General features: G+C 40.9%; 1 long non-coding RNA gene across 3 annotated transcripts; it reads right to left on the reverse strand.

Annotated features, from left to right (window-relative positions):
- Nucleotides 1–13,586: 13,586 nt before the first annotated feature.
- On the reverse strand, nt 13,587–25,906 carry LOC112250639. Of its 3 annotated transcripts, XR_002953553.2 has the most exons (7): nt 25,275–25,906; nt 24,285–24,569; nt 24,116–24,143; nt 20,859–20,912; nt 17,941–18,021; nt 15,826–15,899; nt 13,587–14,106 (listed from the first exon to the last, which is right to left on the reverse strand). It is a non-coding gene; the product is annotated as an uncharacterized LOC112250639 (long non-coding RNA). The 3 variants fall into 3 exon arrangements; XR_002953554.2 differs by lacking the exon at nt 24,116–24,143 and having other exon boundaries at nt 17,941–18,024; nt 25,275–25,905; XR_002953552.2 differs by lacking the exon at nt 24,116–24,143 and having other exon boundaries at nt 25,275–25,899.
- Between the last annotated feature and the right edge of the window lie 820 nt (nt 25,907–26,726).

Here is a 26,726-nt window from a genome sequence, read left to right on the forward strand (position 1 = left end):
CCTTGCCTTTTGTCTTCTGTGGACTACTGCGCATGGGACACATGCAATGCCTTGATTGTCCTCACGCTGCCGCTGTTGAGTTGTAAATTAATCATGAACGCAGTCAACTCTACTCATTCTTGGTTCCAGTGACAGAAGAGAAGAGAAGCTATGTGAAATGTTTATTTTTCCAGGATATTTACAACAATAGTGTTTTTTTTAAACTTTAAATAAGTCAGACGTCAGTGAATTTGTGTAACACCTATAATGTATCTATGTAGTTTATGTAGAGAATTTGAGTAAATAGTGGCACTTCAAAGAAATGCAACAATATTTATGAACGTTGGTACTTCTTTCTCCATTTCGCAAGAACTATACTCAAAGGTGGAGCCCGGTCAGTTTATTAGTGGCCATATTGTATGTATTTGAAGCTTGAGTGATTGCAGAAACATCTCCACCCACTCATGATAACGTCACACAATATATGAGCATGGGCCTCTAGCCGGGGCCAAATAGTTTATTTCATTCTTTTGGCTGGAGTAGATGTCTCCTCAACTTAAGGTCATAGCAATATCACACACCGATAAAATATGTGTCATTGAATTGCAAATGTGAGAGTGATGACTTTGTATTTTTGGCATTTCTTTGACATTTTCAATTCCTTCAAATAATGTTTATCACAGTAACATGTCAATTGTATTTAGTGATTTATCTTCAAACGTATCTATTTCTCTTCTTTAAATAACATACTTTTTTATTGCATCACATCATCCATTGCTCTTTTTAGTTGTTTTAGGGTTCATAGTTCTGGGATGTAATGCAGGCAGGGAGGGGGTGGCAAGAAGGATCCCTATGCCAACACCTCAAGCACCAAGGATCAAAGACACTGCAACTGGCACTGAGATAGAGAGCGATGTCGTCTTCATTTACTGTGAGACCCACTTATATCTACAGTCAGTTGAAGTCGGAAGTTTACATACACCTTAGCCGAATACATTTAAACTCGGTTTTTCACAATTCCTGACATTTAATCCCAGTAACAATTCCCTGTTTTAGGTCTGTTCGGATCACCACTTTATTTTAAGAATGTGAAATGTCAGAATAATAGTAGAGAGATGTCACGCCCTGGTCTTAGTATTTTGTGTTTTCTTTATTATTTTGGTCAGGCCAGGGTGTGACATAGGTTAATTATGTGGTGTGTTTTTGTCTTGTTTTTTTTTTGTAGGTATTGGGATTGTGGTATAGTGGGGTTATCTAGAAAGGTCTATGGTTGCCTGAAGTGGTTCTCAATCAGAGGCAGGTGTTTATCGTTGTCTCTGATTGGGAACCATATTTAGGCAGCCATATTCTTTAAGTGTTTCTTGGGTGATTGTTCCTGTCTCAGTGTTTGTTTGCATCAGATAAGGCTGTTTAGGTTTTTACGTTTATCTTTTTATTAAACATGAATCGAAATAACCATGCTGCATTTTGGTCCTCCTCTCTTTCGATGGAAGAAAACCTTAACAAGAGGGATTTATTTCAGATTTTATTTCTTTCATCACATTCCCAGTGGGTCAGAAGTTTACATACACTCCATTAGTATTTGGTAGCTTTGGCTTTAAATTGTTTAACTTGGGTCAAATGTTTCAGGTAGCTTTCCACAACCTTCCCACAATAAGTTGGGTGAATTTTGGCCCATTCCTCCTGACAGAGCTGGAGTAACTGAGTCAGGTTTGTAGGCCTCCTTGCTCGCACACGCTTTTTCAGTTCTGCCCACAAATTTTCTATAGGATTGAGGTCAGGGCTTTGTGACGGCCACTCCAATACCTTGACTTTGTCTTCAAGCCATTTTGCCACAACTTTGGAAGTATGCTTGGGGTCATTGTACATTTGGAAGACCCATTTGCGACCAAGCTTTAACTTCCTGACTGAGATGTTGCTTCAATATATCCACATAATTTTCCTCACTCATGCTGCCATCTTTTGTGAAGTGCACCAGTCCCTCCTTCAGGTTATGTCGATATAGGACTCATTTTGCTGTGGATATAGATACTTTTGTACCTGTTTCCTCCAGCATCTTCACAAGGTCCGCTGCTGTTGTTGTGGGATTCATTTGCACTTTTCGCACCAAAGTACGATCATCTCTAGGAGACAGAATGCTTCTCGTTCCTGAGTGGTATGATAATGGCGTGGTCCCATGGTGTTTATACTTGCATACTAATGTTTGTAAACGTGGTACGTTCAGGCGTTTGGAAATTGCTACCAAGGATGAACCAGACCTGTGGAGGTCTACAATTTTTTTTTCTGAGGTCTTGGCTGATTTCTTTTGATTTTCCCGTGATGTCAAGCAAAGAGACAATGAGTTTGAAGGTAGGCTTTGAAATATATCCACAGATACACCCCCAATTGATTCAAATTATGTCAATTAGCCTATCAGAAGCTTCTAAAGCCATTACATCATTTTCTGGAATTTTCCAAGTTGTTTAAAGACACAGTCAACTTAGTGTAAGTAAACTTCTGACCCACTGGAATTGTGATACAGTGAGTAATATGTGAACTAATCTGTCTGTAAACAATTGTTAGAAAAATTACTTGTGTCATGCACAAAGTTGATGTCCTAACCGACTTGCCAAAACTATAGTTTGTAAACAAGAAATTTGTGGAGTGGTTGAAACACTTAGGTTGGAGTCATTAAAACTTGTTTATGTAAACTTCCGACTTCAACTGTATCATGCTGCATCCCTGGGCTCCTGTCCTTTAAGAACCCAACAGACCGTTGTGTTATCAGAGTAGCCATTTTGAGTGGAAGGGTCAATACCGGACCAAAACACTCTTTGCAATGGAAGTGGGTAGAACAACTATGTCAGTCAAAGTATTAAGTATCTGATTTTAACTCTCTGAAATGTAGTCATTTTACCTCTCTGTTCACTTACAGCTGGTATATAGAAAGACCTACTGTGTGCAGAGCCGTGGTCGAGTGGTTAAAACTCCTGGCCAGCACATATACAGTGGGGCAAAAAGTATTTAGTCAGCCACCAATTGTGCAAGATCTCCCACTTAAAAAGCTGAGGGTGGCCTGTAATTTTCATCATAGGTACACTTCAACTATGACAGACAAAATTAGATTTTTTTCTCTCCAGAAAATCACATTGTAGGATTTTTTATGAATTTATTTGCAAATTATGGTGGAAAATAAGTATTTGGTCACCTACAAACATGTAACTTCTTCTTTAAGAGGCTCCTCTGTCCTCCACTCGTTACCTGTATTAATGGCACCTGTTTGAACTTGTTATCTTTTTAAGTGGGAGAACCTGCACAATTGGTGGCTGACTAAATACTTTTTTGCCTCACTGTATACAGTGCCTTCAGAAACTATTCATACACCTTGACATATTCCATATTTTGTTATGTTTCAGCCTGAATTCTGCTTAAATTTTTCTTACCAATCTTCACACAATACCCCATAATGACAAAGTGAAAACATGTTTTTTGAAATGTTTGCACAATTATTGAAAATGAAATACAGAAATATCTAATTTACATACAATACTCATTCAAGGGTTTTTCTCATCGTTTTACTATTTTCAGCCCAAACCAGATGGGATGGCGTATCACTGCAGAATGCTGTGGTAGCCATGCTGGTTAAGTGTGCCTTGAATTCTAAATAAATCACAGAAAGTGTCAGCAGCAAAGCACCCCCACACCATCACACCTCCTCCTCCATGCTTTACAGTGGGAAATACACGTGCGGAGATCATCCGTTCACCCACATCGTGTCTCACAAAGACACATCGGTTGGATGGTTTTTGCGACTGCACTTGAAGAAACGTTTAAAGTTCTTGACATTTTCCGTATTGACAGACCTTCATGTCTTAAAGTAATGATGGACAGTCATTTCTCTTTGTTTATTTGAGCTGTTCTTGACATAATATGGACTTGGTCTTTTACCAAATTGGGCTATCTTCTGTATATCCCCACTACCATGTCACAACACAACTGTTTGGCTCAAACGCATTAAGAAGGAAATAAATTCCACAAATTAACTTTTAAGAAGGCACACCTTTTAATTGAAATGCATTCCAGGTGGCTACCTCATGAAGCTGGTTGAGAGAATGCCAAGAGTGTGCAAAGCTGTCATCAAGGCAAAGGGTGGCTACTTTGAAGAATCTCAAATATAAAATATATTTTGATTTGTTTAACACTTTTTTGGTTACTACATGATTCCATATGTGTTATTTCACAGTTGTGATGTCTTCACTATTATTCTACAATGTAGCAAATAGTAAAAATAAAGAAAAACCCTTGAATGAGTAGGTGTTCTAAAACTTTTGACTGGAAGTGTAAGTATTCAAACCCCTGAGTCAACACATGTTATAATCACCTTTGGCAGAGATTACAGCTATGAGTCTTTCTGCGTAAGTGTCTAAAAGCTGTGCACACCTGGATTGTACAATATTTAAATTCTTCAAGCTTTGTCAAGTTAGTTGTTGATCATTGCTAGACAGCTATTTTCAAGTCTTGCCATAGATTCTCAAGCCGATTTAAGTCAAAACTGTAACTAGGCCACTCAAGAACATTCAATGTCATCTTGGTAAGCAACTCTAGTGTAGATTTGTCCTTGTGTTTTAGGTTATTGCCCTGCTGACAGGTGAATTTGTCTCCCACAGAACGAACCAAGTATTCCTCTAGGATTTTGCCTTTGCTTAGCTCTATTACATTTATTTTTATCCTAAAAAAATCACCATGATGCAGCCACCACTAGTTTTCAGTCTTTCCAGCTTACATTTGATGTGATTGTTTTAGCCGTGTTGTTGGCTAGCTCCTCTGAACAACAGTGTCCTGACGAATGAGCACATTTTCTATGCCAGGCGAAATCGTGCCTCATTAGCTCATTGTTATGGATGTATCCAAATGAATGTCATTAGAAAACAGCTTATGCAAATGCAGCTACTTTGCTTTTATTCTTGCTGCAGTTTTTGATGTGACTTTAAGTTAGCCGTAGTTGGCTAGCTAGCAAGCGTTAAGAATGTTGCCAGACAGTATGGCAATGGAACATTTAGAACGAACGACTGGGTCGTGTCCGTAGATACAGAACAAAAAGACTGAACGACTGGGTTGCGTAGGCCACACAAGATCACTGAACGGGACCGCGGATTGCTGAAGCGTGTAGGGCTTAAAAATCGCCTGTCCTCGGTTGCAACACTCACTACCTCGTTCCAAACTGCCTCTGGGAGGAACGTCAGCACAAGAACTGTTCGTCGGGAGTTTCATTAAATGGGTTTCAATGGTCGAGCAGACGCACACAAGTCTCAGATCACCATGTCAATGGCAAGCAAAGCATCCCCAAACCATCACACTACCACCACCATGCTTGATCGTTGGTATAAGGTTCCAACTGTGGAATGCACTGTTTGGTTGGAATGCACTGACTCATCTGTCCATAGAACATTCTTTAAAGAGTCTTGATGATCTTCCAGGTGCTTCCAGGTGCTTTTTTCAAACTTGAGTCCACGTTTTGGACAAGATGTGTCACATTATGTCTGGCAAAAACCAAACGCTGCATTCCACAGTAAGAACCTCATACCAATGGTCAAGCATGGTGGTGCTAGTGTGATGGTTTGGGGATGCTTTGCTGCCTCAGGACCTGGACGACTTGCCTTAATAGAAAGAACCATGCATTCTGCTCTGTGTCAGAGAGTTCTACGGGAGAATGTCAGGCCATCCGTCTGTGAACTGAAGCTGAAACGCAGCCGGGTCATGCAACAAGACAGTAATCCAAAACACACAATCAAGTCTAAATGAAAATTATAAAAAAGCAAACAACTTGAAGTTTTGCAATGGCCTAGTCAAAGTCCAGACCTAATCCCAATTGAGATGTTGTGGCAGGACTTGAAACGAGCAGTTCATTCTTGAAAACCCACAAATGTTGCCGAGTTAAAGCAGTTCTGCATGAAAGAGTCAGCCAAAATTCTTCCACAGTGATGTGAGAGACTGATCAACTACAGGAAGCATTTGGCTAACTTTGTTAAATAAAATAAGTATTTATATTTTTATGTTATTTGTGAACTCAGGTTCCCTTTATCTAATATTAGGTTTTGGTTGAAAATCTGATAACATTCAGTATAAAAAATATGCAAAAATAAAGAAGAAAAAAAATCTGAAATACTTTGTCATGGTATGTGTGGGGTACAGAGATGAGGTAGTCATTAAAAAAGCATGTTCAATTCTTATTGCACACAGAGTGAGTCCATGCAAGTTATTATTTGACTTGTTAAGGACATTTTTTACTCCCAAACTTATTCAAGCTTGCCATAACAAAGGGGTTGAGTACTTATTGACTCAAGACATTTCAGCTTTTCATTTTTAATTAATTAGTCAAAATCAACAACAACAAAAACAATCTCATAATTCCACTTTGACATTAAGGGGTATTGTGTGTTGGCCAGTGACACAAAATCTCAATGTAATCCATTTTAAATTCCAGCTGTAACACAACAAAATGTGGAAAAAGTCAAGGGGTGTGAATACTTTCTGAAGGCACTGTACAAGCACCAGGGTTCAATCCCTAAAAAGCATAACAATACTAAAGATAGAGTGGTATTGTGACGGGTTTCTTCCTCCTCTGACGAGGAGTAGTAGGAAGGATCGGAGGACCAATGAGCAGCGTGGTAAGTGTTCATCATATATTTATTAAACCGAGAACACTAAACAAAATAACAAAGGAGAAACGAAACAGTTCTAAAAGGTGACATACACATAACAGAAAATAATCACCCACGAAACACAAGTGGGAAAAGGCTACCTAGGTATGATTCTCAATCAGAGACAACTGACGACATCTGCCTCTGATTGAGAACCATACCAGGCCAAACACAACATAGAAAAAGGAACATAGACAACTCACGCCCTAACCATACTAAAACAAAGACATAACAAAAGAACTAAGGTCAGGACGTGACAGTACCCCTCCCAAAGGTGCGGACTTTGGCCGCAAAACCTGAACCTATAGGGGAGGGTCTGGTTGGGTGTCTGTCCGCGGTGGCGGCTCTGGCGCGGGACGTGGACCCCACTCCACCATAGTCTTTGTCCGCCTCCTAACCTGCCTCCGTGGCCTCTTTAGAGCGGCAACCCTCGCCGCCGACCTCGGACTGGGGACTCTAGCCACGGGTCCCGAATGGACAGGAGATTCCGGCCGCACAGGACAGGCGGGAGACTCCGGCAGCTCCGGAGTGAAGGGCGATTCCGGCAGCGCCGGAGTGAAGGGTGATTCCGGCAGCGCCGGAGTGAAGGGTGATTCCGGCAGCGCCGGAGTGACGGGCGATTCCGGTAGCACCGAAGTAACGAACGGCTCTGGCAGCTCCTGACTGACCGGTGGCTCTGGCAGCTCCTGACTGACGGGCGGCTCTGGCAGCTACTGACTGACGGGCGGCTCTGGCAGCTCCTGACTGACGGGTGGCTCTGGCAGCTCTTGACTGACGGGTGGCTCTGGCAGCTCTTGACTGACGGACGGCTCTGGCAGCTCCTGACAGACAGGCGGCTCTGGCAGCTCAGGACAGACGGGCGGCTCTGGCAGCTCAGGACAGACGGGCGGCTCTGGCAGCTCAGGACAGACGGGCGGCTCTGGCAGCTCAGGATAGACGGGCGGCTCTGGCAGCGCTGGACAGGAGGGAGACTCTGGCAGTGCTGGACAGACGGGAGACTCTGGCAGCTCAGGACAGACGGGAGACTCTGGCAGCTCAGGACAGACGGGAGACTCTGGCAGCTCAGGACAGAGGGGAGACTCTGGCAGCGCTGAGCAAGCGGGAGCACCTGTAGGGAGGAGACGGAGAGACAGCCTGGTGCGTGGAGGAGGCACCGGATAGACCGGACCGTGGAGGCGCACTGGAGGTCTGTACACCCCTACCTGGCTGGATGCTCCCCGTAGCCAGGCCAGTGCGGCGAGGTGGAATAGACCGCACTGGGCTGTGCTGGTGAACCAGGGACACCATGCGCAGGGCCCGAGGAGACGCACTGGAGACCAGATGCGCTGAGCTGGCTTCATGGCACCTGGCTCGATGCCCACTCTAGCCCGGCCGATACGAGGCGCTGCTATGTAGAGCACCAGGCTATGCCTGCGCACCGGGGACACCGTGCACCCCACGGCATAACACGGTGCCTGCCCGGTCCACCTCTCTCCACGGTAAGCACAGGGAGTTGGCTCAGGTCTCCTACCTGACTTAGCCACACTCCCCGTGTGCCTCCGCCCAATACATTTTTGGGGCTACCTCTCGGGCTTCCAGCCGCGCTGCCTCGTCATACCACCGCCTCTCGGCTTTTGCTGCCTCCAGTTCTGCCTTGGGGTGGCGATAATCTCCAGCCTGTGCCCAGGGTCCCTTGCCGTCCAAAATCTCCTCCCATGTCCAGGAGTCTTGCGATTACGGCCGCTGCCCATTACCACACTGCTTGGTCCTTGGTTGGTGGGTGATTCTGTGACGGGTTTCTTCCTCTTCTGACGAGGAGTAGTAGGAAGGATCGGAGGACCAATGAGCAGCGTGGTAAGTGTTCATCATATATTTATTAAACCGAGAACACTAAACAAAATAACAAAGGAGAAACGAAACAGTTCTAAAAGGTGACAGACACATAACAGAAAATAATCACCCATGAAACACAAGTGGGAAAAGGCTACCTAAGTATGATTCTCAATCAGAGACAACTAACGACACCTGCCTCTGATTGAGAACCATACCAGGCCAAACGCAAAACACAACATAGAAAAAGGAACATAGACAACCCACCCAACTCACGCCCCTGACCATACTAGAACAAAGACATAACAAAAGAACTAAGGTCAGAATGTGACAGTTATTCCACTCTCCGTTAGAAAAAAACAAAGACATACTGTGAGGAACCAAGGTTTACAAATCTTTCTCAAGGAATTTGATGTAGGTTCTACTGATAATGCTTGACGTACTAGTCATCGTCATGTAGGGATGTGTGCATTCACAAAACGAGATAGGAGAGCCATGAATTAATCATAAGGCCACACAAAATGAATTGAGAGCCCTCTATTACAGAAACGTGTGTGGGCACCTCAGTAAGAGAATGTCATGCAGCCATCTACATAATTATAGCATTAGCTATAAATAAAGGTAGTTTGCTTACACAAGGATGATTTAATTGGATTAAAGTGTTTACTTTTGATGCAAAAAAAAATCCTTTTGGCTGGTTTCTACTGCACGTCACATGGAGCCATGTTTTGAGTTATTTAAAATCTCTTACAGAATATATGTTGTGTCAGTTTCTCCATTCTGTATCACCATTGCCATAGGTTTGATACAGAAAATGCAACCTGGACTCAGGGGTAGACTTAACATGGTAAAAATGTAAATTTGTGACACCCCAATTAGTTTGATATTAATTTCTGGATGTCCATCATCAATTTCGTATGATATTTTACAAATTACAATTTGTATGAAATGTTACGAATTTGCAATTCATACAATATGTTATGAATTTCCAATTTGGCTAACATTAGCTAGTGGGCTAATGCTAACGTTAGCTTGGTTGCTGATGTTAAGCTAGGGGTTGGGGGTTAGGGTTAAGTTTAGGGTTAGGAGTTAGGTTAAAGGGTTAGGTGAAGGGTTAGCTAACATGCTAGATATAAATATAAAGATATAAAGTAGCTAAAAGTTGTAAGTAATTGCAAAGTTGCTAATTAGCTAACGTTGTCCCTAATGAGATTTGAACAAGCAACCTTTGGGTTGCTAGACGTTTGTGTTATACGACAACCCATCCACCCTGACCAACCATGCTACTTTACTTTTTGCCTTAAGTTACCTTCTGTCTTATGTAACCATACCAACCGTAGCATATCATACTAATTTGAATGTCCCGGATTTACATTTACTATGTCTATTCTATGAGACCAGGCTTGAAAATGGCAACCCAGAGGAAGAGGACTTTATCAGTCCCTGCTGAGAATTTTTAAATGATCTCTGTCTTCGCAGGGACTAATAAAGTGCGTTTTTACTATTCTATATCATTACTGACCATACCATTACTGGGGTACTATACAGACCAATTGAATGGAAAGCCATCACAAATAGAATCATAAAGACTTTGAGGCAGCATCATAAACCTATTGGGCCTTGTGTCTGTGCCTGTGTCCCAAATGGCACCCTATTCCTTATATAGTGCATTACTTTTGATCACTGCCCATAAGGGCTCTGGTCAAAAGTAGTGCTCCATGTAGGGAATAGGGCATCATTTGGGATGCCGCCACTGTCTCTCAGCTGACTGCTGCTTCTGGCTCTTCAGATGTATGGGAAATGACCTGGCTTTGGCTCTATTTATCTCAGTGCCTCTTAGAAGAGGCGCTGGGGCATTCAGTAGGGTTGTGTGTAATTGTGTTAGGGCCCTCCCACACTCCGTCCCCAGTGCATCTTCTGTCTCTTTCCTTAATCTGCACGGTTTGTCTCCAGATGTGATATCCTCCTCATATAAGGATCCAGTGTCTCTGCCCACCCACCCGCTGAGAAAGGGATCCCCCACCTTACCCCCGTGAGGACGGACCCCTTATTTATAGCACCCTAATCCCTTTATAGAGTTGGAAAAAACACCAGACCACTCCTGTGTTAATTGTCCCGGGTAATCATGGTACAGTGATGAGGAGCCATATAAAGATCATTATGATCGATAGTGCCATTTATGATTAAAATATATATATATATATATATATATAAAGAGCTCTGATGATAAACTGTGTGGAAGCATAATTTCCATAGTTTGTTTTTTGTCTCCTTTTTTCCAAAGAGTGTGTATTGACGGTGTGTTTCGTGATGGGGGTGTGATTTGTGAAAAGGCAGTGGTATGACGGAGGCTTATGAGCCCTCAGGACCGATGAAAATGACATCCATTTTATATGGACTTGTAAATATTGTACGATGGAGAACAGGAAATGTGTCTGTATGAAATGTGGTCCTAAAAGTATTGCTACATTCTGATCTACGTTGCAGTGGTCGCATTGTTCTCCACTTTCAAAGCTGTAGAAGTGGAGGCCAGCTTTCAAAGTGGGGTGTAAACGCAGTCAGGAAACATGAGCTATATCACATGATGATGTATAACACATTCATTGTTGTGAAACTACGATGAAGTGGAAGAATGGCTTCTTTTCACGTCTGTCATTGATGGAGAGGTTTGATATCTCTTTATCTAATAGTGAAAAAGGGGAGATTGCTCATAAGAGAGCCTAGTGATTAGTCTTGGTTAAGATGCTCCAGCTGATGTTCCGAATCATTATAAACAGTCTATAGAGACATGCTGGCGTGAGAACTGTAGTGTTGTAATCTTTGGCCAAGTAAATGTTTGTTTAATCCTATCGGTCCCGAGATTCCAGCAAAAATGGCTTTTCATGTATCTGACTTCCATTTATCTGCATGTCTAGCCCTTATATTTAGCCTCACAATTAAGTATTTCACCATTTTCTTTTCAGGACAACCAGGGCTACAAGTAGAACACAAAACGATTTGACATAAACAGTTGCATTCATGTGTTTTATTGACAAATGTTAATAACAAAATAAGGTCGGCCAGAGCAAACAAATTAAGTATGAATCCTGTAAGTTGAGAAATGATTTGCTCACTGAGAAATGAAAATCCAATTGTGTGGAATTTGGAGTTTGTGACAGCAACTATGTGAGCTTAATACAGTACAATAGACACTATGTCTTGGGATTTCCTATGATCTTTATGTAGAAGAACCCTTTACCCTCTAATGACTTGTGTAGCTTGTGAGCATCATAGACCCAAACATGTTACATGTGCGTGTTCGTTCTCAGCTTTTCATAGATAGCTTTTAATACACTACATGACCAAAAGTATGTGGACACCTGCTAGTCGAACATCTCATTCCAAAATCATGGGCATTAATATGGAGTTGGTCCCCCCTTTTCTGCTATAACAGCCTCCACTCGTATGGGAAGGCTTTCCACTAGATGTTGAAACATTTCTGTGGGGACTTGCTTCCATTCAGCCACAAGAGCAATAGTGAGTTTGAGCACTGATGTTTGGCGATTAGGCCTAGCTCTCAGTCAGCGATTCAATTCATTCCAAAGGTGTTCGATGAGGTTGAGGTCAGGGCTCTATGCAGGCCAGTCAAGTTCTTCCATACCGATCTCGACAAACAATTTCTGTATGGACCTTGCTTTGTGCATAGGGATATTGTCATGCTGAAACAGGAAAAGGACTTCCTCAAACTGTTGCCACAACGTTGGAAGTACAGAATCATCTAGAATGTAATTGTATGCTGTAGCGTTAATAAAAACAATGGACGATCAACTATTCCCCAGGCGTGTCTGAACGAGACGATAGGAGAAGATAGCAATAGGAATATATAAAAAAGTTATCATACTGTTTATTTTGTAAGGACATTCCTGTTATAGATGCTATAAATAGGTTTTAATTTCTCGGCAATACCAGACAAACTTGGTTTTGGGGCGCAATGTCCCTTTAATTTCTAGATGTATTTATATTCAAAATTCCAATGACAACAAGTCTCAGCTTCTTTTTTCTTCAATTGCTAAAGTCTCAAGCTATTCCTTTCATTTGTTGTTGTTTTGTCGTTCTTGTGCAAGAGTCCTAAATAACAATACCAACATTTAGGACCTTTACAGAGGCCACATCCTGGATAACACAAGAAAATAAACACTAATGTTCTTTCTAATGTTCTTGTGATGTCTGAGCAGGCAACTGCAAGAGCATGTTATACCAGTGATCATGTCATTGTCCACAATGCACCAAAAGGGAGGGGTGTTCCATCTTTCTACTGATAACTGAACTTATGGATTCCTGAGCCATAATAATATAACGTTTTTTTGTTGTTGTTCACCGATCTCACTTGTCAAGTTATTGTAACTGCCAGACATATCACTGGAGGTTTAATACCAGGTGAATGCAGGTCAATGTGAAAGGCACGCTCAAATAAAGGTCAGATGCATCCTGGCCCAAAGACCAAGTAAACAATTCTGTCAAGAACCCTACAATTTGAAACAGAACAGGATCAAAAAGGAGACTCTTTTCCAGTCCATTTGGTTTTGTCGAGTTTGAATTGCTTCACTTTGTTGTCCAACAGTCCAAGATTGGAATGCGTTTGGGTTCTCAAGGGACAAACTTAGTTTGCCAGCGATTTTGAAACCAAGTCAGCTACAGATTGGGAAATTCAATATAGGCTTTGCTAAGACATTGAGGAAAGGATTTTGCATGCACTCTTTTGCCTAAAACTTGTGTTGTTTTTCCGAAAATGTAGGGGTTATGAGGTGCAGACGGAATTGGAATAACCCTCTGAACGATTGCTTTTCTCAATCCTCATGGTCTTCCCAACAGCATACTCTTGAGTGAAATATAGTTGTGTGTGTGTCACATGCTGATGTTTGGATTATGGTGTATCATCCTATTGGTGGACATTTTCCTTTGTCGTACTCTACTTTTGACCAGGGCCCATGGGGTTCTGGTCAAAAGTAGTAGACTATAGGGAATAGGATGCCATTTGGGATACAGCCCTGCTTGAAGCTTCCTTATTGAGTGTCCTAACAGCAGAAACCTCAGAAATTGTTCCCTCAACATGCTCTTCCATAATAATTGCAAATATGCTGTGCTTGAATATTTTTTTATTGTTCAGTACTTGCAGTGCATTATTACCATCGTCATCCTTCAATATGTTTTCATTGTGTGAAATCGCTCAAGTGCCAAATTAAATGCAATGTAGACAATGACAGTGAAAGACATATAGAAACGACCATTGTGGGACCGTCTCAAAAATGTAATATTGACAAAGCAAATAATATTTAGTGAGATGAATTCACACACTTCATCAGATGAGAACTTTAAGAAAAATAATTGAATATTTCAGAATTATTGTGAATAATTATATACATTTCAATAAATAGGTGTATTCAATATTAAATTAAGGTTTTCTTAAAAATACATGATGCATGAAAATAAAATGCTAATCTATTTCATAAAACCAATAAAATCTGTTAACATTTTCATATACATACAGTATCAACAACAAAAATACTATAAACAATTACAATACTATGTTCTTAATGTGACTGCTGCAAATTGAAGGCACTTCCTTGGCAAAACATAGACCCCTCTCAATATTTTGAACCTGAAACACACAGCAAAATCAAATTACAAACATGTACATATTTTTCGAATGTAATTTTAAATTCTTTGCATTCTCAGTTTATAAAATAGGCAACACGATCTCCCGTCTAGCAGAAAGACACAATCCGTGTCCTGTGACATTCTGGTCCTATGATCCTATGAATATATATATAAATATATATATATAATATATATATATAATATATATATATATATATATATATATATATATAATATATATATATATAATATATATATAAATATATATATATATATATATATATATAAATATATAAATAAATAGTTTTTTTTAATGAGGTAGAATATGAAGATTATTAGGGACTAAATGTTAAAGGGCACTTCATGACTTATTTCCTAAAGAGCTGGATGAATCAATCGATGATTCACCTAATAAGTCCCTCATGACACCCCAGTGGCAGTAGGCCTCTCATTATGGTTCTGACTAGAACACATTCTCTGAATGACTGGAGAGACGGAAAAACTGCTATGTGCCAGCCCCCTCAATTTTCCAATCAAATGAATTCCAATGACACTCCAACTAAAGTGGTGCTTGTAATGGGTGCTTCATTCATGTTAGACCATTTAAAGGCCGTTAGATTCCATCAACTGACATGGAGTCAGTTCTAAGTGAGCCTGACCACAAATGTAGGCCACAGATATCCTCATCCCTGCTGTCGTCAGCCTCGTCAGGTGGAGGCAATAGACAAGTGTAACAAAGGGTTATCAACTTAACCACAATGACGATCTAGCATATTAGCTGGACCAAGACAACCAGGTCCTTCCCTTTTCATTGTCTGACCAAGTGGTGAGTAGCTTACATTGTGTGACTGACAGCTTGTTAAGACACTTGGTCGCGTTTCAAAATGATCCTCTTTTTACGGTTGAACTTTTTTTCATCTAGGACAATGCTCATTGTACATACGCGGGCCCTAACTTAATCGCTCACATGTAACTTTGTCATGACCTTCAACGTAAAATGATTTCAGCTCGACAAATACTTGCTCTCATCTTTGAGTTTTCCAAAAGAATAAGCCAGACTATAAATAATGAAGCATAAATGTATTTTGCCGAACGTATATTACATTAGGACCTCTTCTTCGATGGAATACCGTTGGAATGACAAAAGGGTCCAATAGCTTTATCTTTAAGAATATATGAATGTCGGACAGAAACTCCGGCAACACATGGATCTGATTATGTGAACATGAGTTTTTTTTTCAAGCCTTACAGATCACTTGCAGATGTTACAGACACAAATTAGAATAATGTTGACACAGCAACAACATAGCTCTCTCTCTCTTCCTGTGATTAGTATCACAAATAACAACTATACTCTGGTGGAGCTGTACAGCATGTGAATCTCCATCCACACTACACATGTATTTTCAATACATAGCACCTTTTTGTTGTGTGTGTGTATCTAGAACCAAAAAAGGGTTCTTCTTCTAAGTGGACAGCTACAGAACCCGTTTGGAACCCTTTTTAGTTACGAGGAAAGTATTACCGGATTGTTCCTTGTCAATCTTTACAGTTAAATATTCACAATATAAATAAGATAATGTCAATCATTTATATGTATCTTTACTTGTTGAGCAAGGAGTCATACAATGCTCGACCAAGTGTACTAATCAACATAAAGCCTAAATATGCAAATCTAACCCCTGTGACAGTTTAACGCCTAAAAAGAAAGTATACTCACATGCAATGTCTACAATTGTGTGCAGAGTGGACTCATTGCTAGCCGTGTTAGCAATCTTGCACATCTTTTGTAGTCTGTAAAATGATAAAGAAAGCAGTTAATCACTTTAAAAAATAAAAATAATACAAATACTGAGCTATATTGTATGCTCAAAGAAATTGGGAAATTCTATTATTTTATACTAATACAATTGCTCAGAGAAATATTTTTATTTTTTACAATTCAAAATTTAATATTTAAAAAATCCCCAAAAGGGGTTCAAAATTACTGCCACCCGTTTTCAGTACTCCAGCACTCTATCCTTGCAAGGAAAACAACACTGAACCTTAAAAAAAAGAGATTGGAGAAGACATTGGGAGGTGATCTTAGACCATTCCTCCATACAGAATCTTTCAAGATCCTTGATGTCCTTCGACTGCACTTATGGACTGCACTCCTCGATTCAAACCACAAGTTTTCAATGGGTTTCAAATCCAGAGACTTTAATTCATTTATTTTATTTCACCTTTATTTAACTAGGCAAGTCAGTTAAAGAACAAAATTGTTATTTACAATGACGGCCTACCCCGGCCAAAACCTAACGACGCTGGGCCAATTGTGCGCCGCCCTATGGGACTCCCAATCATGGCCGGTTGTGATACATCCTGGAATCAAACCTGGGTCTACTGAGATGGCCATTGCAAAATGTTGATTTAGTTGTCAATTAACCATTTCTTTGTGGATTTTGATAAGTGCTTGGGGTTACTGTCTTGCTAGAAGATCCATTTGCGGACAAGTGTCAACCTCCTGGCAGAGGCAACCAGGTTGTTGGCTAAAATGTCCTGGCACTTGGTAAAGTTCATAATGCTCTTGAACTTAAAAAGGGTCACAGGACCAGTGGAAGCAAAATAGCCCTATATCATCAAAGATGCACCACTACTTTTTTACCATAGGTATGAGGTACTTTTCTGCATTTGCTTCTTTTTTTCAATGCCAAACCCACCACTGGTGTGCGTGGCCAAAGAGCTATATTTCCATGTCATTTGACCATAGCACCGCCTGGAGTTCAGAGAGTAGAAGTGTGCGCCAGCGTTGCAGTGGGGTTCGGGATTTGAATCCTAGCATACACAGTCGACATGTGTGCCAGAGGTGGTAGCATTAACCACTAGACCAGCCTATGCGACAATACTGTTTTATCTTCATTTTGAATATAATATGTTTTTACAGCTGTTCCGAATATATGCAACAACAAAAACATGCCATTTTAAAAATCAGAAGGACATTCAAGTCTAGCCAGTCAACGTTTTAAAATCATCCAAGAGAGAGTATTTCACAATTTCTCCCTCCCTGGCCTAAGCACCACCCTGGAGACCAGGGGAATAGGGAGGCTAAAGAGAGAGGGCCTTCTATGATACATGTGTCTTTTTTTTCAATAGGAAAGGGGTTGTTGGTGAGCAAAGCCAACACACTGTAACGTACGACCAGTGTTTCACTAAACTGAGTTTCAGTAGTCTAAGAGGCTGTTGTGGTTTGCTTTATTGACAAAAACAAAAAAGAAGAGAGCAAAACTCAATGCTCTAACTCACTGGTCCACAATGGTGGCAGGGCTGCTGCTCAGACAGTTCAGTTCAGGCAGCCATCTGAGAAACTAACATACAATCTGGGAACATACTATCTGAGGCCATTCGCTACTTACTATCTGATGTCATCTGTCCCTTTTCCAAGAAAACTACAATGACAACATGATTGTTCAGTAGATCCGCTAAATTGATATTTATATAAATGGCACATGCTGTGGAACACTGACATGTTATAGGCTTTGATTCAAGTGTCCACTTATTGCTTCTGTTCAAAGACAAGTGAATCTATTGTTCAGTTTGTGTAAAAAACGGTGAATGTGAGGTCATTGAAGAGAGTTTGGCTAACGTTAGGGCAAGACACCATGTTATGTCACCAAGGCATTCAATTCAGTCATAATGAGTATTTGGGTTCTAGCTCAAACAGATCTGGGACCAGGCTACAATAAAGTGTCGTAAGGCAGCCAGAAACATGGTATACATGACTATCAGAAACCCAACGTTACTGATCACAAATATAGATACACACAGTATTATGATATCAAAAATGAATACATACATGCTGGTTTTGAACAATCCCTTGTGTTGTGATAGAGTCGATGAAAATGTGTTCTACATTCCGATGAGAACTTGACTGGTCCTGCTTAAAAAGAAAGGTTCTTATCAGGGAACAAACAAAAAAAAAATGAATGTGTTCCATTTCATTTCCTCATTTTTTTACATTTTATTAACAGAACTGAAGTTAATTTTCTATTAGCAACGTCATCAAAAGAAAAACAATGTTTTTGGACAAGCATGCAAAGCATTATCTAGCAGTCAAGATATCCTTTTTTCACCAAGGCAGAGCTCCAACTATGCTAATTACAAACGACGCTCTCTCTCACTAACTACATTGATATGCATATTTACTGATTTAGGGGTATGCCAATTCGTTGTTTATGACTTATTTATGATGCACTGTCCATATAAAAGAAACATCCTCTCACTGTCAACTGTGTTTATTTTCAGCAAACTTAACATGTGTAAATATTTGAATGAACATAACAAGATTCAACAACTGAGACATAAACTGAACAAGTTCCACAGACATGTGACTAACAGAAATTGAATAATGTGTCCCTGAACAAAGGAGGGGGGGGTCAAAATCAAAAGTAACAGTCAGTATCTGGTGTGGCCACCAGCTGCATTAAGTACTACAGTGCATCTCCTCTTCATGGACTGCACCAGATTTGCCAGTTCTTGCTGTGAGATGTTACCCCACTCTTCCACCAAGGCATCTGCAAGTTCCCGGACATTTCTGGGGGGAATGGCCCTAGCCCTCACCCTCCGATCCAACAGGTCCCAGACATGATCAATGGGATTGAGATCCGGGTTCTTCGCTGGCCATGACAGAGCACTGACATTCCTGTCTTGCAGGAAATCACACACAGAACAAGCAGTATGGCTGGTGGCATTGTCATGCTGGAGGGTCATGTCAGGATGAGCCTGCAGGAAGGGTACCACATGAGGGAGGAGGATGTCTTCCCTGTAATGCACAGCGTTGAGATTGCCTGCAATGACAACAAGCTCAGTCCGATGATGCAGTGACACACCGCCCAAGACCATGACGGACTCTCCACCTCCAAAAAGACCCCGCTCCAGAGATCCGGGGCCAGGTGTAACGCTCATTCCTTTCACGATTAACGCGAATCTGACCATCACCCCTGGTGTGACAAAACCGCGACTCGTCAGTGAAGAGCACTTTTTGCCAGTCCTGTCTGTTCCAGCGACCGTGGGTTTGTGCCCATAGGTGACGTTGTTGCTTGTAATGTCTGGTGAGGACCTGCCTTACAACAGGCCTACAAGCCCTCAGTCCAGCCTCTCTCAGCCTACTGCGGACAGTCTGAGGACTGATGGAGGGATTGTGCGTTCCTGGTGTAACTCAGGTAGTTGTTGCCATCCTGTACCTGTCCCGTAGGTGTGATGTTCAGATGTACCAATCCTGTGCAGGTGTTGTTACACGTGGTCTGCCACTGCGAGGACGATCAGCTGTCCGTCCTGCCTCCCTGTAAGCGCTGTCTTAGGCATCTCACAGTACGGACATTGCAATTTATTGCCCTGGCCACATCTGCAATCCTCATGCCTCCTTGCAGAATGCCTAAGGCACATTCACGCAGATGAGCAGGGACCCTGGGCATCTATATTTTGATGTTTTTCAGAGTCAGTAGAAAGGCCTCTTTAGTGTCCTAAGTTTTCATAACTGTGACCTTAATTGCATACCGTCTGTAAGCTCTTAGTGTCTTAACGACCGTTCCACAGGTGCATGTTCATTAATTGTTTATGGTTAATTGAAAAAGCATGGGAAACAGTGTTTAAACCCTTTACAATGAAGATCTGTGAAGTTATTTGGATTTTTACGAATTATCTTTGAAAGACAGGGTCCTGAAAAAGGGACGTTTCTTTTTTTGCTGAGTTTAGTTAGGCTGATTATATATTTCACTTATGTTTTAAATTGTATGACATCACATTTTATGTATGTTTCTGCAGATATACCAAGATGTTCAAATAAATCTAAACATAGCTCTGCTCAGACTCAAGAATCATTGTTCTACTGGTCCATGACATCTTAGTGTAGCCTAGTGGTTAGAGCGTTGGGCTAGTAACCGGAAGGTTGCAAGTTCAAATCCCTAAGCTGACAAGGTACAAATCTGTCGTTCTGCCCCTGAACAGGCAGTTAACCCACTGTTCCTAGGCTGTCATTGAAAATAAGAATTTGTTCTTAACTGACTTGCCTGGTTAAATAAAGGTAAAAAAAAAAGGACTCAGACAATAGACTTAATGATCACTCCTAAGTACTTCTGGGCCTTTAGCAAGCCTCCGGCTAACAGATTTTCACACCAATTCCTGAAGTCTGTTTTGAGGTCCTGCGACAAATAATCCGCTTAACATTACATTGCCTTCAACTTTACCCTGGCTGTTTCTGTCGGAGTAATGTGCTCACTTCTCTCCCCTATGGCCATCAGAAATTCATTTAATGGCAACCTTCTCCAGCAAATCTGTGAGGCCCATCCCGTGCAATAACATAGTTCTAGGGATAACATTGAATTAGGGTCTCTGACACCATGATTGGACTTTGGAAAGCTACTTGATTAGGCATTAAGGAGGCAGGAATGAGGGGTAATGTGGATTCAGCTCACAGAGCCGAGAGTCTTCCCCTGCCAAACTAAATAGCTTTACATGGATTTATAATATTTGTAGCTGATCTAATGTGTGCAGGGCTGTATGTATCAAGGCTCTCAGAGTAGAAGTGCCGATATAGGATCAGTTTGGCCTCTTAGATCCCAATGACAGTACATGGACAGAGGGGACCTGATCCTAGACTCCTAAATCGAAGAGGCTTGAAACATATGGCCACAGATGTAAGGTGAGATTGATCCAGAAACAAAATGGTCAAAATTGAATGTTGACGGAACATTTTTTTGATATCAGTTTTCTTACCTGTGAAATGCTTTATGAACTTGTCTTTCAGGTTTACATCTCTTGGGACAATATCTACAAAAAAAGAAGAAGAAGAAAATAAAAGTAACCCATCTGTGAAACCTCTTAGCATTAAAAGGAGAATCCACTCAGACACAAGTTTGATGTATTTGTTTTCTTCTTTTCTCCGTCAGTCCCACTGTTGATACAGTCCCAAAATGTTTTGCATGTCAGCAGTAAAGTTTTCCAAGATATTGGACTTTCAAGAAGCAAAGTGTCACCGACCACATGATGATGAGTTTTTTTTACCACACTGCCGGACGCTCCTGTCTTCCATTTCATCAACAAAACTAAAACAAAACTAAAATGGCGCAGAGGGGGGAATAGTGGTGCTGTTTCCCCCTATATGGATTTCAGCTTTAAGATAACCTTTTAGTAATAGGTAAATGTTTAAATATTACAACATTTAAAGTAAGGCCATGTAAATACCATCAAAGACCCATCACACCTGTGCTTATATTATGAAGTAATAGGCCTATACATGTTCTAGCTTGGATGAGAGCTGATGGACTAAAACAACTATGAGTTCTTAAGTATTTTGATTAGATTTTTTATTTACACTGAGTATACCAAACATTAGGAACACCTTCCTAATATTGAGTTGCCCTCAGAACAGCCTTAATTCGTTGGGGCATGGACTATACAAGGTGTCAAAAGCATTCCACAGGGATGCTGGCCCATGTTGACTCCAATGCTCCAATGTGTCAAATTGGCTGGATGTCCTTTGGGTAGTGGACCATCGTTGATATACACAGGAAACTGTTGAGCGTGAAAAACCCAGCAGCGGTGCAGTTCTTGATACAAACCAGTGCGCCTGGCACCTACTACCATACCCCGTTCAAAGGCACTTTTGTCTTGCCCATTCACCCTCTGAATGGCACACACACACAATCCATGTCTCAATTGTCTCAAGGTCGTATAAATCCTTCTTTAACCTGTCTCAGTACAATACAGTAGAGTACAGAACAGTAAAGAAAAGTAGAGTATAGGTCAGTACAATACAGTACTGTACAGTAGAGTTTAGTATAGCACAGTACAGTAGAGGACACTATAGTAGAGTACAGTGTAATTTACTGTATTGTACTGTACTGACCTCTGTTGTCCCCTTCTGTACTTTACTGTACTGAAATGAACAATTCTCTACTCTGCTGTACAGAATTCCACTGTGCAATGCTTTACATCTGTACTTTTCTTTGAATAAATGTGTTTTTGTAAAATGTTCAATGGAAATGGTTAGAAGCAGTCCTTGTGCATAGATGGTTTGTTTAACTTTGCAAGCAATGGTTTTTGTTTGGCGTACATTTTAAAGTGAAAATTGGAGCCTCAGCGTCATTCTGTTACTGTGGAATTACCCATACACCGATTTCCTCACAACTGAAGACAAGCCAACAGGCTTGGAGGCTCATTGCACACATTCTGTAGCTCAGCCAAGCCCATCCTCTCTCCAAACATGCAAAGCACACAGGTGTCAGACACATTCAGGCTAACAGTGCAAGGAGATTATAGCCCGGCAGTTCTAATGCTTATCAATGTCATAAGAATAATTCCGTGCAGCTAGTTGCGGTGCTAATTTTACCAGACTGGACTGAGGAATGAACAGTACTCTCTGATGCAGAAATCACAGAAGATGATCGGTTCAATTACGAACCACTACAGTAAGCTTAGGCAATGCGTTTGAAGTCCCGACATACCACTGGGCACTATGGAAAACAACGACTCATCACTCCAATATAAAAAGATGAACAGGCTATAGGTATTTACGTAAGGGGAATAAGGGTCCTGAAACCTTAACCTGGCTCCAATCCAGATCAGATGTGAGTTGTGTAAGTGTTCAAATGGCCGGTAAATGCTAACACTAACCGGTAGGACATCAAACTTATTGCCTAAGTCCAATAATATTGCCTTGGAGATGCTGGAGATGTCTGAATTACCTGATGGTCAGGAAAGAGAGATACCTAGTGCACCTTGGCAAAGAGAACGGAAACTGTGTGCAGGAGGTATTTCCCTTTCCTTCCTTGCGTGCAAAACATGGACAATCTAGTGTGACTGTGGGTCTTAAGGAATGGCGCACGCACCACTTGCTAATGTGCAGCCTTTTGACTTCCTCACAAGGTACTCTCTGTCTGGCCAGCAGCCTGTGTAGTTCTCTTGCCTGTTACACAGTTGGTCTGTGACGCTGCTTTGACAACATTGGGCGGGGATGTCCCAATAAAGCCTCTGACTAACCCTCGACGCGACATTTGACCAGAATAACAACGCAGCATTTCTAAAAAAAAAAATAATAATAATATTTTGGATGGTAACAGACAGTCTGAGGGAATGTGTAGCATTGCTCACCCAATTGTACAGATTATTATTAAGGAATTACTCGTATGGCTCAGTTTCAGTTAGCATATGCTATTTTGTAATGTCTTAAAAGGCACTGTAACACCACCCTTCCTCTCACAATGACTTCAAAGATATATCAAAGCCGTGCACATTTCTTTCAAAGGCAATGAGTAATGCTTCTACCAGGCACAGAATGACAAATTGAATCAATTGGCTCTAAATGTATGAAAGACTTCCCGTTCAGTACTTCTGACCACATTCCAAAAGCCCAACACAAATCACATGGATTCTATTGTTCCACTTGAGCAAAAAAGGCTTTCACATTAACATAGTCTTTCCATCTTACACGTGAAATGAAGTCAGTGAATGTGGTGAAAATGGCTGTGTGATCACAGCTGACTAAACTGTGTGCCACGTGAGTGTCCTGGTCTCACGTCACCTGTGATGCATCCCTGTGACGCTCACCACTGGCTGTCCAAGAAGCTGGAGGAGGCGGATCATTCGTGGTTTGAGATTCCGCAATGTGTCCTGAACTGAATGAATCATTCACAAGTTTAGTATGCTAATGAGCCTCCGCCCCTGGGCAACTTGGTTGGTGATGCCATTGATAATCTTTTGTTATGATGCGGTGATACGATACCTCACTAGCCAAGTGAGAGGATGGATTGTGGCTCTTTCAGGGTGCCAATAGGGAACTGCAATATAGATTCACAATTCATAGACTATCACATCAGAGACAGAAATACAGATAATGAATTGTAATGTAGAGCCTGTTGAATCAATTGCTGATATTGTCACATCCCCAAATAAATACATAGCATACTAGCATCGATTGCATTTGTAAAAACTGTTTGTTTGTAAAATAGTCATAATTTATTGACAGCTCTCACCTCTTCAAATCATAAAGTGTGCCATTTCCTACATGGAAAAGGACAAGTAATCATGAACAAAAGGCAACAGTAGCAGACATATTGATACAGACCAGAGGCAGCTGTCACACCCCAGTGAAATAGGGATTACAGTTTCATCATGGCCTAAAAATAAATCTTATCAGCTTACCTATGGGTCTACTGTTATCCAGCCTAGGAACATATAAAGGCTTTTCTCGAGAGGAGAACCTCATCTCTTGGGCTGTAGGGAAGAGGCCACTGTTATAGCGCCTGGAGACTGAAGGCTTGTCCCCTGATTGGCTGTCTCCGATAACCTGTAAAATAAGGTCCAGCAGGGTCCTTCTCCCTTTCTGCTTCACTTCCTTGCTGTCCATGCACTGGCTCGAGGTGATCAGCATAAGGATTATACTCAAAAGTATGTGCCATTTCCTTTCTGCCTGCATGGCTTTTCTGACTGGGTAAACGAGCAAACACAAATCAAGTTAGATACAGTGCTGGAAAGAAACAAATGGTGTCCAATCACAAGGTGTGAGTAAGTGCAAAGTGACTGCATACTTCTATCACCCCCAAAAGGATGGGCATAACATTAATAGTGGTGGAAACAGTGTGAAGTAGTCTATTAAATGAAGCATACAAGTGAACATGTACTCTGAATGACATTAACGGTAATAAATGCAACTATGAGTAAGATATTTTGTTACTTCGAATAATCTCATTTAGAGGGAATAAAAATGTAGCCAACAAAACAATTGCAAATTCCTCAACATGGTGTTTGTCATACTACTATACAAAGCCACAGTAATGCTGATATATTGATCTAATATAATAAAACAAGGTGTGGTGTCTTCAATTCAAACAGGTGTGAGAACATTTGCTTTGGGGCAATTCCATGATAATGGAATTATGCTAAAAACTCAAGATGTTTCACTTTAAAATGTATACCAAACAAAAAACATTTATTTCAAAGTTTAGCATACCATACAACTCTCTTGGCATACATTTCAAAGTGAAAAATCTGAGTCTCTGCGTAATTCCATTGCCCTTTGATGAATAGTAACTGTCAAGTGATGATGACAGTAGTCTACTTATACAAAGCAAATTAATAACATGGACATAGAAATCAATCTCAAACTTACTTGGATAACAAAGTCAAACTTACTTTAAGTTACTAAAGGATCCTTATGTCCTGAAAAGTGGACACGAGTTGTCTGTATCAAATCTCTCTAGGCGTTGTCGGTTGTGTAGCTTATTGAGCGAAGATTCCGTTGTCTGCAGCCGGTCTTGAAATCATACGTCCCGTTTTATACGTTCAGCGAGCTTCTAATACAATCGATTTCGAGTGGGTGGTAGGCAACTGTTGATATCTTTGGTTTAATTTATTCCATGGTGGTCGCTACCTTTGGCATGCGCCCCTCCTTTACGTCCAAACCCATCACTGAAAGTGGGCTAAGAACACCACTTCACTTCTTATTCCTGCTTAGGTAAAACAATGTTGCAATGTCAAGTTTGGATGGGAAGGATTAATGCTGAGATTTCCATTGGGGAAAATATCATCCGAAGCGCGCAACGGCGGGTGAAATAAGTTTCCAAAATGGCAAGACCTGTTCAATGCAGAGTTGTTTAGTGGCATATGGGCTTGACCCTGACCTATGTCGGCTAATTGTCGTGTCTTTGTTTTTGTTCATGGATGTCCAGGTCTTGTGACTGCCTAAGCGCAGCAGAGAATGCGCTTTCAAGAACAGCCCTCGGACTGTTTCGAGCACTTGAGTTCAAGATCTCATTTTTTTTCCTCTCGTATGGACTGTTTTTAAAGTAAGAAAATCAGGTGGTTTGGTGGTCTTGGACAATTAAGAGAGTGTTGATACATGCCGCCTATTTTTTATGAATTTGTTACAGAGTAGGCCCAAATGGAGTAATGATGACGAATCGAATATTTATTGAGTGATTTTTGTACACATGCGTGTCATGATATGCTGCCAGGAAAATGTAAACTATGCGATAGCCTAATATTTATGTTCTCCCTCGGTGTTATGATAGTGACATATTTGATAGTGCTATACCTTCATCTCTCATGTATGGCTTTGCATTGATCCAATGTATAGGCTTATGAGTCATAGTTGTGACTGGGTGTAAATTACATTGCAATGGAAAGCAATCCATAATGCTAGGAATATATAGGCTATATCTATGAATCATGCGTCAGCACAGGGCATCAGTTGAAATATGGCATACAGACATCAAAATGCAAACTGTCTTTCACATCATATCCATTCAAATCTGATCCTCTCAAAATATCATGCACTACTAGGGCCATTATGCGGATCATGATGCTGATGATGAGCTCAGCTTCATATTCTCTCCTCAAAATGTGTAGCCCTCATAACAATAGAGAAAACTGCATTGTCATTTTATAATGCAGTACAGTAACGAAACACCTACTTCAAAACATGTTTCATACCAGGTTGTTATAATGCATAGCCTTAAAGCCTAATAAAACATAAAAATAAAAATATATTTTAAAGTTAAAAGAATGTTGAACATCATTAGTCAAAGTAGTCTTTAAAATCGCACATAGCTTTCAGAGAAATAATGTCATCTGGTGGCCTGATAA

This window comes from Oncorhynchus tshawytscha, linkage group LG05, assembly GCF_018296145.1.
Source record: "Oncorhynchus tshawytscha isolate Ot180627B linkage group LG05, Otsh_v2.0, whole genome shotgun sequence".
NCBI classification, from domain to species: Eukaryota; Metazoa; Chordata; class Actinopteri; order Salmoniformes; family Salmonidae; genus Oncorhynchus; species Oncorhynchus tshawytscha.